Consider the following 12587-nt stretch of genomic DNA (forward strand, 5'->3'; position numbering starts at 1 on the left):
TAAAGAATCGGAACAAACCACAACACCAGGAAAGGCGATGGGCATTACCAATTCTCCACGTGGAAGCATTCATTAGGATGTGTAGAGTCCTGAACAAGGTTCACCGGGTGAGACGGACTAATTGGGACCTGCGCGTGCCAACGGTTTGATGGGACTATAGGACCATGTGCAAAAACCCAAGCGCAGAGATGATTCCGAAGGTGCGAAACAAAGTAGAAACTGAAATTTCTAAAGCGAGTACCAAAAGGAATCCACATGTAATAGCTCCCGTAGTTATGACAGAGTGTGAAGACTAGGACAAAGGAATCACATAGCTACGCAATGATGACCATATAAGGATGCGAGAAGCCATTCAATGAGGGAACCTTAGACTTCACGAACTCGAAGAAGATCGGGTATGATTGAGGAAGAAAAGCATGTTGATGGATGCTGAGATCAAAAGACTGGAAAATGAGGTCACGCAATCATGTCTTGTCGATAAACCAAGGATGACAAGGCAAGATATGGATGGTCATACCACTGCATTAGAAGATTTTCGTCGAAAATTTATGACTCTGCTACCATGGATGAGACCGCACCTTACCAAACACAGTAATAAGGGGAGCACACCACATAAGATAAAACACACGGTGTTGGTTGTCGCGAGGGCAATTGAGGAGTTTCCATGGACTATACTGGAAGGCGAATTGAAGTCTCGCACAAATGGTGTGACCACCTAACTAGCCATAGGGAGCACAGTCTCAGTGCTCTAGACAATTGAAAGAGAGCACGAAACTCTAAATGAGTCTGTTTGGGAACTTCGTGGTGAAGGAGGTGCGTGCAGAATTAGCATGGTACAAGGTTTGCACCCGCACATGGGGGGATGTGCTGCCATGCGGGTAAACTAAGAATTAACCATTGGCGTCACTGTTCATTAAGAGATGTCCAATTTAAGGCAAAAGGGAGCGAGTAGCGGGCAATTAAGACACAAATTAAGAGCTAGATTTGGGAAAATTTACCGCCAAGGATGCATTAATGACTCAGAAGTGGGGGGAACGATCAAGTTCAAATTCAAAAGACGCTATAAAACTCCTAAGGCTAGCCATGAGACAACAATTGTTTGTTTGAGATTTGAGCTATTACGAAGAGCACAGAGTGTTGGGTGCCAAGCGATATTTGAGCCCCCAAGTTCATGAACAACCACAGACAATTCGAACAAGATGACAACTATCAGGAGGTGTCAGTTTTGTAGAGAGTACTGTCGAGGAAGCCGCATGGAGCCCTACGGTGCAGGTGGGGGATGCCCCAGAAATTCCGAAATCACCTCGAACACCGAGGCCCAAGAAGGATAAACAAGCAGTGGGGCCAGTCCGCATGTCCCCATGAAATTTGCGATTTGGTAAACTTTCCAAGGAAGAAAATGGCAAGGCTTTGAACCTTGAGACAGATGATGAGGAGGAGGACCTCCAGGCTCTCATAGATGAGATAGAGGTGGATGAAGAAATGGAAGAAGACATCTAGCCAGTGCGCGCTGTAGCTAAACTGCTTGAGTACGTTCCTCCATAGAAAGGGAAAGCTAAAGTACCCAAGGATTTGAATGCCGCTAAGAGCACTCTCCAAACCCCGCTCCTCCCAGATGGAATTCTGTTTGAGGGCTTGGCCCTGGGATGTGTGCCCACAATGAAATTTGAAGACTGGGATCTCGCAGACAATGAAAAGTTCCCACATTTAGAGACTGAGAACCTCATGAAACAGAGCAAGGAGGGGTCAGTTACAGTGCTAGAGCCGCAGAAATGGCTGCGTAGTGTGGAGAAGGTCAAACTACTCCACCTACTATGTATTTCGCACATTCACCAAGCACCTATCATGATCTTTGTCATTAAGCAGCTTCTTTTCCTGGTGCACGATGGGTACTTATGGCCAGAGGAGCTTATTCCCATCATGACTGATCTTATTACAGGATTTCCCAGCTTCCCTTTAAGGGAAAGGACCATGCGGAGATAGCTGGCAAAAGCAAAGATTTGGCGCTCGTGGAGGCCATGATGAAAAAGTAAAAATTGGCAAAGAAGAAGAGAGGCTACACAATCAGTAGCATTAAAGACAAAGGGGTGCGCGTAGCCACCCAACTGTTGGCCAGGAAGGTGATGAGAAAATTCCGCGGAGACGAGGTACAGTGCGGTGGTTGTGCTGGCAAACAATGTGTGGAGGGGGTCCATTTCAACCGGGCCGAGTTCCTCTGCGAAGAATTCCTAACGAACTATAAGGAAGCTCAAGAGCAGGGCAAAAACTTCCACTACACATGGTTGCTCTTTTCTATTTTATTAGTAACAGGGGAACTACCTAAGGACAATTAGTTCCATGATATTGAACAGGACTTGCCAGAGGTAGCAAAATATGCGTCACTCTCGGCTACAAAGGACGCCACACAGATCCAGAGGACTAAAATCTTCTCGGTTCTCATGGAGGCAAGCGTTCAGATGTGGATTAATAGGAGGCCGTGCCTATCCCCCATAGTTTACAACAACTTGTGGAGCTTTGCAGACTTCAAGGTGGATATGCACAATGTGTATATCAATGCACATAAGGATCCGACGCAGACCTAGACCAAGCTTCCTTTCATCACAATTAACGACACCATCTCATCCATGCTCGAATCATGGCCTCCCAAGTGGCACGCCCTGGATCTGGCAGAAAGGGATAGAACAATAACACAGAAGCAGAAGGATGAAACCAAGTTGCGTGTCACAAATTTGGCCTAGCGGAGGCACAACGAATAAGTGGACATGGAGGTAAGGGCCACCCGCGAAGTAGTAAAGGCAGCCGCAGAATAGGCAAAGGCTATCAAAAGAGCAGCAACAACACAAGCAACATGGGAAACCACGATGCAAGAGGAAGGGGGCCAGAACGTGTCTACAGGACAGGGACCAAATACAACAGAAGGCGTGGACACGAGCACAATGTCCACCAAACTGAAATGGCCACTCATCATGGAGCAGTCAAGTCCACAAAAGAAGGCCAACGGTTCCAAACTAAACATCGAGCCAATTACAGACAAAGGGTGACCTCTATGACATCGATGACATAGTTCACGAGGTCACTTGGAAAGCACTCCAGGAAGCTATGACAGAGCAACAGAATGTGTTGGGGGCCCTACAGATGCAATTGTAGGAACTTTAGGTGCGAGACCCATAGGAAGGAACAGTAGCCACCTACGATGCTGCAGGTACATCAGCAGTGGAGTAGCTGTTGCGTGCAAAAATGGCCAACACCATAGTGTTGCCAAAAGGAGCACTAACAGTGGAAAGTGAGGATGGCAAAGCCATGGTGAGCAGGATCAAGGGACTTGGCCTAAACTTGGCTGCCCTTTCGTGGGATACATTATATCAGCTGCAGGATGGAGCGACAACAGAACTTCACGCTAGGGAAGGACACGTAGTACAGATGCTCAGTGAATAGAGAATCAACATTGAGTAGCTTAGTCTACAGTGCGATGAAGTGCTTGCGCAGAATCAATAGCTAGAGCAAATGGTAGAGGAAGCATGTCGTCGCGTTCTAGAGCTAGAAATCGCGATAGACCTACCAGTTGGACTGTGAATCCACAAATTAGCCACTTGATTCCATGATGCAAAGGAGGAAGCAACGCGGGTACAACTATACCTCAACCTTCAGATTTCCGAGCTGCGATTAAAGGCGCAACCGTCTACGCCCCCAGAAGTTAGGGAACAACATGTTGGTGCTATTAAAAAAGGGTTGGAGAAAATAAGACAGGCAGTACAGAACTGCACCACTATGTTGGAAGAATCCTTCGCGGTCCTCACTTCATTATAGGAGGACCCCAACATACAGCGCCTAGAAATAGAGGTGTGGGAGCTTCAAGTGTAGCATGACAGTGTGCGCAGAATGGTGCAGACAGTTGTCCTGACCCAACGACTTGCGAAGCTACAATAGGAAAAGGTGTTGAAGGAACAAGTGGATGTCGCACGACAAAAATAGGCAATCCTTAAAGCACGCGTCCAGGCTTGGATTGATGAGGCCTTCCTCATCACTGCAGACATCAAAGGAAATCTCACATAGATGAAGGTGATGCATGCCTTAAGACAGGGATTTTCCCATGACAGCAAGACTTTGGTTGAAAGAGTGGAGTAGATCCAATAGACTGTAGAACAATGCGCCGTGGACCTCCGTGCAGTGTAGGATAAGTTGGAAGGGCTTTGTGCCAAGATCAGCACACCAGTAGAGTGAATTAGGATGAGTCATGATGATTGTGTTGGGGGCCTACTGGCATCGGGTCCCCCGCAGCAGGTTTTGGGTGCAAAAACCAAGTTTTGGAAAATAATATTATAAGTCTCCATGAATTGAGAACGCGAAGCGCGAAGTGTACAATTGAGTAATAGGGTTGTCCGCCCTAAACATTATATTGTAAACTAGTGTAAAGTCAGCCTACCCATGGTCCGCGGACCATGGGATTGTATAAATAAAGCAAGGCTCTAAGTTGTAAAGAAAGGAGAAAATAGGGAGAGTAGCAAAGGAATGGTTCAAGCTTAGAGTAGAATTCTAAGTGTCTTGTGTTGTAGTAGTAGGAAGGGATTTGTAGCTGAGTGCACAGAGGCATAGTAGAGTCCGCAGCTGAGTGCGCGGACCCTTGTAGGTGACTGCACAGGGTGGTGTCAAGTTTGTAAGCGAGATTGAAGATTAACAAAGAGAAGTTTATCCTAATTCTATGCATCTAGTCTTGAATCAATATTCTGTTGTTATGCATTACTTTTAATCTGTTTATTTACTACGCGCAGTGGAGTAAATGCTTGTATGGATCAAAATACTTATATATGAAAATCATCTAAGTAATCAGCTAACAGTGCATAATTAGGAAAGACTTGGGTAAATAACAAGGATCACGCTGCGAATAGGACTGCGCGAAGATAACATCGCAAGCTGCGAGGTGCTCACTGGTGCGCGTAGCACAGTAAGCACAAAGGCTGGACCGTGTACCAATTCCAACATATCAGACATCCCCAAGGTGCGGAAACCTGGTTCTAGCACCCTCCCATACTACTTTGGGTGAGACCTCAGTCCGTGCTCCACGGACTATTGCTGAAAGGGCCAGTAGTACAAGGATTTGCTTGGCTAAATCACCTTTGAACCTGGGTTAGGCCCCACTAAGCCAACAGTGATGGTGAAGGCCTCGTCAATCCAAGGCTGGACGGGTGCTTTTAGAATTGCCTCCTTATGTCATGCCGTGTCCACCTACTCCTTTAGTGCTTTAGCCCACTGCATCCTCACAAGCCACTGGGTGAGGACCACTAACTACGTAGTTCCTTGGAACCTATCATATTGTTGTTAGAGTTCTCACGCCTCTGTCTCTAAGCGTTGGATGTTGGGGTCCTCCTACAGAGTTGTGAGGACCTCAAGTGATTCTTTCAACATGCTGGTGTAGTCTCGCACTACACCTTTGATTTCCTCCAATCTCGTTGTGATAGCGTTGGCGCACTGTTTTCTAACTTCCAGGGGAGTGGATTGCTGCGCTTGTAACCGCAGCTCGACGATCTGAAGATTTAGCTCCGGCTGAACCTTTGTCGTTTCTTACCTGGCCTCATGGACTCTTGCTGCTAGCTTGTGGATCCGCACCTCCGCTAGTAGATCTGCTGGGATGGCCAGCTCCGGGATGCTTTGGAAAGTGTCGCCTATCACCTGCACTAGCTATTGATTTTGCGACACCAATTCATCGCGCTACAAGTTGAGTTGTTCCATGTTTATATTCTACTCACTGAGGACTTGGAGCACGCGACTCTCCCTGGTGAACAGATCTGTCATTATCCCATTCTGCAATAGATTTCTGCAATAGATATAATGTCTCACGCAGAAGGGCAACTAGATTAACCCCGGGACCTTTCATCGTGCTAACTGAAAGCCTGCCATCCTCATTTGATGTCACTAGAGCTCCTTCCGGCAACACAATTGTGTTCATCATCTGCACATGCAACATCTACTCTACTATTATGGATTTGACTACGAGGTTGGTTGAAAGGGTACCAACTTGAGGGGGGCACACCTGTAAGTCCTGCAACTGCGCTCTGAGGGCCCCCAACACATTCTGGTGCTCCTGCATGAAATCCTGAAGAGCCTCATTTGTGACATCGCGCACCGTCTCACCGATGTCATGCAGACCACGCTCAGTTAGGGTGATCGGGTCAATGGACAATTTCGAGGCCTTGACCTTCTTTCGCGACCCTGCCCGCTCTGCTGGGTGTCGGTGCTTCAGCTGTGTGGATGTGGTTTGTGGGTCCGTGCCTCCTTCTTCTATTTTTGCTTCCTTTGCCTCTTGCCCCTAAAACGAAATTGTTTGGCCCTCACTCGCCTTCGCAGCTGCTGTTGTTGTTGCGGCCTTTTCCTGATCAGCTACATTTTGTGCCGCGTCCTGCGCTACCCGCACTTCGGCTGCTACTGTTTCCTTCCATCTTTTCTTCGCAAACTGTACGATGTGCAGCTTGGCATCATCTTTCTTCTTTTGCGCTGCCGAGCTTTCGAGTTCTGCAATGTCTGGGGTGCGCCATTCTGAAGGCCATGCCTCCAAGACATTGAAAATGGCATCGTTAGTGGCTACAAAGGGTAGCTTTCTCCACTGCTTCATTGGATCCTTTCGAGCCCTGATATATATGTTGCGCATGTCTGCCTTAAATTATGCAAAACTCTGCAGATTGTTGTAAATCGTGGGTGACAACCGTGACTTATGGTTGATCCACATTTGGATGTTCATCTCCATGAGCACCCATAAGATCTTGTTGTCGTGCATCCTTGTAGCATCCTTATGGCCCAAAGCAAAGCATACTTCGTGGCCTCTGGTAAATATTGGTAAATTATGGGGAATTGACTGTCCTCCGATAATTCCCCAGCTATGAGCACTATGGACAGCGACAACCATGCATAGTGGAAGGTTTTACCCTACTCCTGGGCTTCGCGAAAATTCTCTAAGAATTTTGCGTAGAGGAATTCAGACCAGTTAAACTAGACCCCCTCTGCGCACTACTCGGCCAATGTGACCACCGGTGCAAGTACCTCGTCTACGTGACATTTGCGCATAACTTTTCCTGTGAGGATTTGGGTTGCCACGCATATCGCTTTGTCCTTGATGCTGGAGATGGCGTAACCTCTCTTCTTCTTTTCCATCTTGTACTTTGTCTTCATGGCCTCTGCGAGGGCCAAATCACTTCCCTTTCCTTCTGATATGGTTGCGGTGTCCTTTCCTTTGTATGGAAGCCGAGAAACGTGATGGATCAGGTCTGCCGTGATGGGGATGGGATCCTCCAGCCATAAATACCCATCATGCACCAGGTATAGCAGCTTCCTGATGATGAAAATGGTTATTGAGGTGCAGTGGAAATGCAGCACCCATAGTAGGTTCATCAGCTCGACCTTTTCCCCACCACACAACCACTTTTGCGGCTCCAATGTTGTTACCACCCTTGTGGTGTTCTACTTCATGAGGTTTTCAGTCTCAAGGTGGGGAAACTTCTCATGGTCAACAAGGTCCCAATCTTCAAATTTCATGATCGGCACGCAGCCCAGGTGCATTCCTTCAAACACAATGCCATCTGGGAGGAGCGGGGTCTAGAGCAAACTCTTGGTCTCGTCCAGGTCCTTGGGCACTTTGGCCTTCCCTTTCCATGAGGGGACATAGGCGGGTAGTTTTGTTGCAGAGTGCGTAGGTTGAATATCCACCTCTATGCCTTTGTCTTCTTCCTCTACAATGATAAGGGCTGGTAGATCTTCATCTTCTTTGTCTGCTTCTATAGTGACAACTTTCCCTTTCTCCTCCATCAACAGTTTGCTACGCAGCAGGTTCCGTGGGGACACGCGTATGGGAGCCATTGCTTATTTATCCTTCTTGGGTCTTGGCGTGCGTGGTGATTTTTGGATATCTGCCAAAATCCCATCATCTTCTTGAACATCCTCCATAGTTAGGGCCTGTGCAGCCTCCTCGGTGGTCACCTCGTCTATCCCCATACCATCCTTAGTTGCTGTCATTGTAGCTGTGCAACAATCTATCACTCGCGATTTCAGGGGCTAAATCAACGCTCAACTCAAAATACTCAAGGCTATTCTCAATCGCTTAATTCGTAAATGATCAAGTGTTGTTTGTTGGGCAACGCTTTGTATTTTATAGTGCTTTTTGAATTCGAATTCGACCGTTCCCCCGAATTCTAGTTCATTAATGCTTTCTTGGAAGAAGATTTTCCCAAATATTTCCCATAAATCATGTCTTAAATGCCTACCGCTTGCTCCAGTTGGCCTCAAGTCGAGCATCCCATCATGAATAGTGACTTCAACGGTCACTTTCTAGCCACCCCACGCGGCAGCACAACCCCTTGTGCGCAATCGTGGACCTTGTGACTCTTTCCTTCTACGCACATCTCCAATATCGCGCGGCTCTCGGGCATAATAGTTTATAGTCCCGTGCTCCCTTCCAACTTCCTGGAGCGCTAATACTGTCCTTCCCTTGGCTAGTAAGGTGGCCACACCACTCATGTAGAGTTCCATCCTGTCCTCCGTCATGGTTCCTGGAGAATCCCCACCGTTTATTGTTATGGTTGGCATCGCACACTTCACCATTTGCAACGCGCTACCCTGGTCACTATGCTTAGCAACATGCGGTCCAAGCCAAGGCATCAGACTAATCAATTCACGGCGATGGTTCTCAAACTTTTCAGTATGATCACACGCACCTTGCATTACCATCCTATTTTTTTGGTGAGAAACTCTTCCTTTATCTCGTCCTCCAGCTTCTTGACTTTCGCATCCACTAGCATGCTTTTCTTTCTTAACTGTACCCTGTCTTCTTCAAGTTCTTGGAGTCTAAGGTTTCCCTGTTGGATTTCTTCCTTAAGTCCCATGCGTTTTGTTTCTTGCGGCTGTGTGATTTCTTCTTTCCGAGCTTCGCGAATCATCGTATCTACGGGTGCTGCTATGCGTGGACTAGGATTTGCATGCTCCATAGAGATTACATATTCTACTTCATACTTCAGCTTCAGAAGTGCCTGCGTGGTCCAAGTTTTGTGCATGGTCCTATAAGCCCATAGAACCGCTGGTATGTGCAAGTCCCAATCAGTCCACTTCACACGGTGGACCACATTCAGTGCTTCGCATACTTTTTCAAAGGCTTCCACATAGATAATCTTTGGCACGCTTACTCTTATCATACTTCCTGGTTGTTGTTCGTGCCATCATCTTGCTCGCTTCTGCTTTTTGGTCGTGTTGCTTATCGTAAGGATGGTGTACATTCATGTAGGTTGTGCACCATATGCTTGTACCCATCTGGAGAGGTGGGCACGCAAGTTGTTTCGTCCACCATACCCCACTTTCATCCACATCTGAGGCTTTCCAAACTGCATGAGAATCATCCTTCTGCATTCATGCTAGTCCTCAAAACTTCTTTGATGCGTACCCCACCATCTTGCAGGCATAGCGCGTAGTTCCCATTTCAAAACGTCGAAACACTATTGTTCTGGTACTTCTCTTTCAAATTTGTTCAAAAAATCATCCACTTTGCTCAACTTGCCATACATAGGCAGGTCTCTTACCTCTGTTTCCACGCAGCGCAGTGACCTTATCATCATGTTGCAGTTGAGCATGGTTACCTCGTGTAACCAGTTCTGCCATCATTCTATTTCCTCGTTTGAACCTAAGGTGTAGGAGCTTTCACGCTCCCACAAGAGTGTGCCATCCAATGTTGGATTTACCCAGTCCTTCTCTCACACAGATATCTTGTAGATACAGTCCAGATCATCGTCACTGTCATTGTCGTGCACTGGTTCTATGTAGCGCGATGCTTCCACAGGGTCTAAAGGTACCACTACGCATAGTGACCTTTTCTCAAAAATCATCTTGCGCTTCTTTAGATTTATCACTCCATTCATGTCATTGACCCAATCTATTCCCAGTAGCGTGAGATAGGGATCGCTGTCATCAACAATTTCTATCACTTCGAAATCTGCAAGCGCGCTTCCACCTTTGATATTTATCGTTATTCCCTGCAATCTTCCCATAGGTAGGATATTTTGTTGGTTCACCATTCACAATGGAATAGGAGACCATTGCAATGCGGGCCTACCCATGCGCTCCCATGTCTGCTTTGGTAGGACATTCACGTCCGATCCTAGATCCAAAATCACTTGATCCATTTCATATTCCCTGATTTGCACTGTCAATATCATCTATCTTCCTATTCACATTGTGTGCTTTTCAAGCTTCCAGACTACGCGCGGTTCTCCTGGCGCAGTCCCAGCACATCTAGTTATGAGTTATTGCAGCCCCTTCATAGCCTTGTTGTCGCGCAGAAGCTTCATGCATGTATCCAAAAAGTTAGTGAGAATTTATGGGTCCATTTTTGGTTTCAGTTTTTCTTTACTACCTGAAGTGGAGGCATCCACGAAGATCTTCTTAGCTTCCATGAATGTCTCCTTAGCTCATTCCAAATCAAATTCTGGTTCCTTTGTTGGAGCCTTGCGAACCCAGGCACTCTCTTTGGGCATATTTCCTTTGTCATCTCCTATTGTGATACCACTTTGGAGCATGATATTTATATTCGAGTCTTCCTCGCGTGGCTCAGACCTCATCATTTGTAGGTTTTGAGTCGGGGGAGGTTGGAGTGTTCCTTTATCATGCAGTTTATGCACCATACCTCTTCGTGCGCTTTTGGGTGAGCTATCCTGTCTTGTTTCAAACTCTACATCTCAAGACACAAGTTTTTCAATTGCGCGTGGATCTGTTGGACTCCCAGGTTAGGATCATGTATTGGGGTCTTGTGTAGTCTCATTGCGATCTCCAAGGCCTTGGCCTAAGTGGATAGATTTTGCTATGACAGCGTGTTCCTTAGATGCGGCGTTAGCAATGCTACAAACCATGCACGGTGTTGCCCATCCGTCAAGGTCATGTTGGCTTCACGAATCATACCCTTCAGTATTTGACCCAACTCCTAGGGGGTCTCGCCTAGAAGCATGGTGATTTCCTTAAATCTGATAATCGACTGTGTCTCTGATTTTGGCCTCCTAAATTCCCTGTTTAGCGTAGCTTGGATATCCACAATCCCTACGTTTGGATTGTCATTGGAATGATTAATGTACCATGTTAGTGCGTGATCCTGCAAGGCATTGACCAGCGTTGTTTTCTTTATATTTTCATCCGTGACTCACTGCACTTCCCATACAGCCTTTACAATGAACCAAAACTGGTCCGGATCTTTGTTCGCTACTCCTTTGAACACCAGAAACTTTATTGCACTCGCCATATTGAACTGTGGTGGTGTGGGTGAAGACAGGGGTGAAGATGGTGAAATTGATGGTAGTGTAGGTGGAAGTGGTATGCATGGAATTCCTTGCCTTATCAAACTGATCACACTCCTTGATGAGACCTTCACAAGCTCTTCCTCGCTTTCCCGCGGAGGTGAAATCAAGGGGCTAGTTTCTAGTTTTACGCTACCTTTTTTTTCTGTAGATCCTCCCACTTCGTGTAGCCCCAAACATCAATTTACTTGCATAACCCGCTTTTCACACAGTAGCATCTTAATCCAAGTGTTCAAAGATTTAATGAACTTATGTCGCGGTCCTTTGAGGAAGTGTCGTTCTTCCTCGCTATAGCTGATTAAAGTATCTACTGCAAACTCGATGTTAAACCCTCCTATAATTCGATCGAGCCAATGGTCCACAGTGCGCGTGATCTTATCTTTCGATGCTTCCAGTCTACGCACCAACTTTGGAGTCCACACAATAGGTTTGTTGAGCCTACACCTTCCTTAACTGTCTGCTAGCTTCGCGATCCACTTGTACAACTCAGAGGGGAAGGATGCAAAGAAAATTTCATGGATTTCCGTATATAAGTAGAAATCTAACCACCCTTCCTTAGATAATCGTAGATTCCTATTTTCATGTGCTGCGAACTCGTGTATCTTTCTGTCCAACCACTCTTCAATTCCTTTCTTTGTCAAACTCTAGTGACACGACATCAGACATCTCTTATGCAGATCTTGGTCCTGACAACAGAACCATTTGTTGGCCTAGTGGGGCTTGACCTAGGTTTAGAGTTGATTTATCCAAACAAATCCTGGTACTACTGGCCCTTTCGGCAACATTCCGCGTAGTGTAGACTAGGGTCTCACCCGAAGAAGTATGGGAGGGTGCTAGAACCAAATTTCAACACCCTGGAGATGTCTGATGAGTTTAAGTGGTTTGCAGTTTGACCCTGCGTGGAAATCACTTCGTGCACTTTCCCGTACCTCGCAGCCTAATATACTGCCTTCGTGGAGCCCTACTCGGGGGCCAAATGCTAGGCTTCTGCGTTATTACCCAAGACTTTACTGGTATTCCATTGTTAGTTAATTAACTTTGCCTACTTGAGTGCTTTAAGTATACTTAACAATATGAACCATTCATATTGGTGCGCACAGTAAATAAACAATATATTTGCAACTCATATCAAACATGCATTAACCCAAGAGAAGATACACACGATTATGATAAAACTTCTCTTTATTAATTTCTTCCTCGGTTATAGACTCAACTCTACCCTGCGCACTCAACTGCAAGGGTCCACGCACTCAGCTACGGATTACTAGGCCT

This window comes from Pinus tabuliformis, chromosome 2_1, assembly GCF_031772625.1.
Source record: "Pinus tabuliformis cultivar Carrire ecotype Pingquan chromosome 2_1, CPIR1, whole genome shotgun sequence".
In the NCBI taxonomy this organism is placed as follows: Eukaryota; Viridiplantae; Streptophyta; class Pinopsida; order Pinales; family Pinaceae; genus Pinus; species Pinus tabuliformis.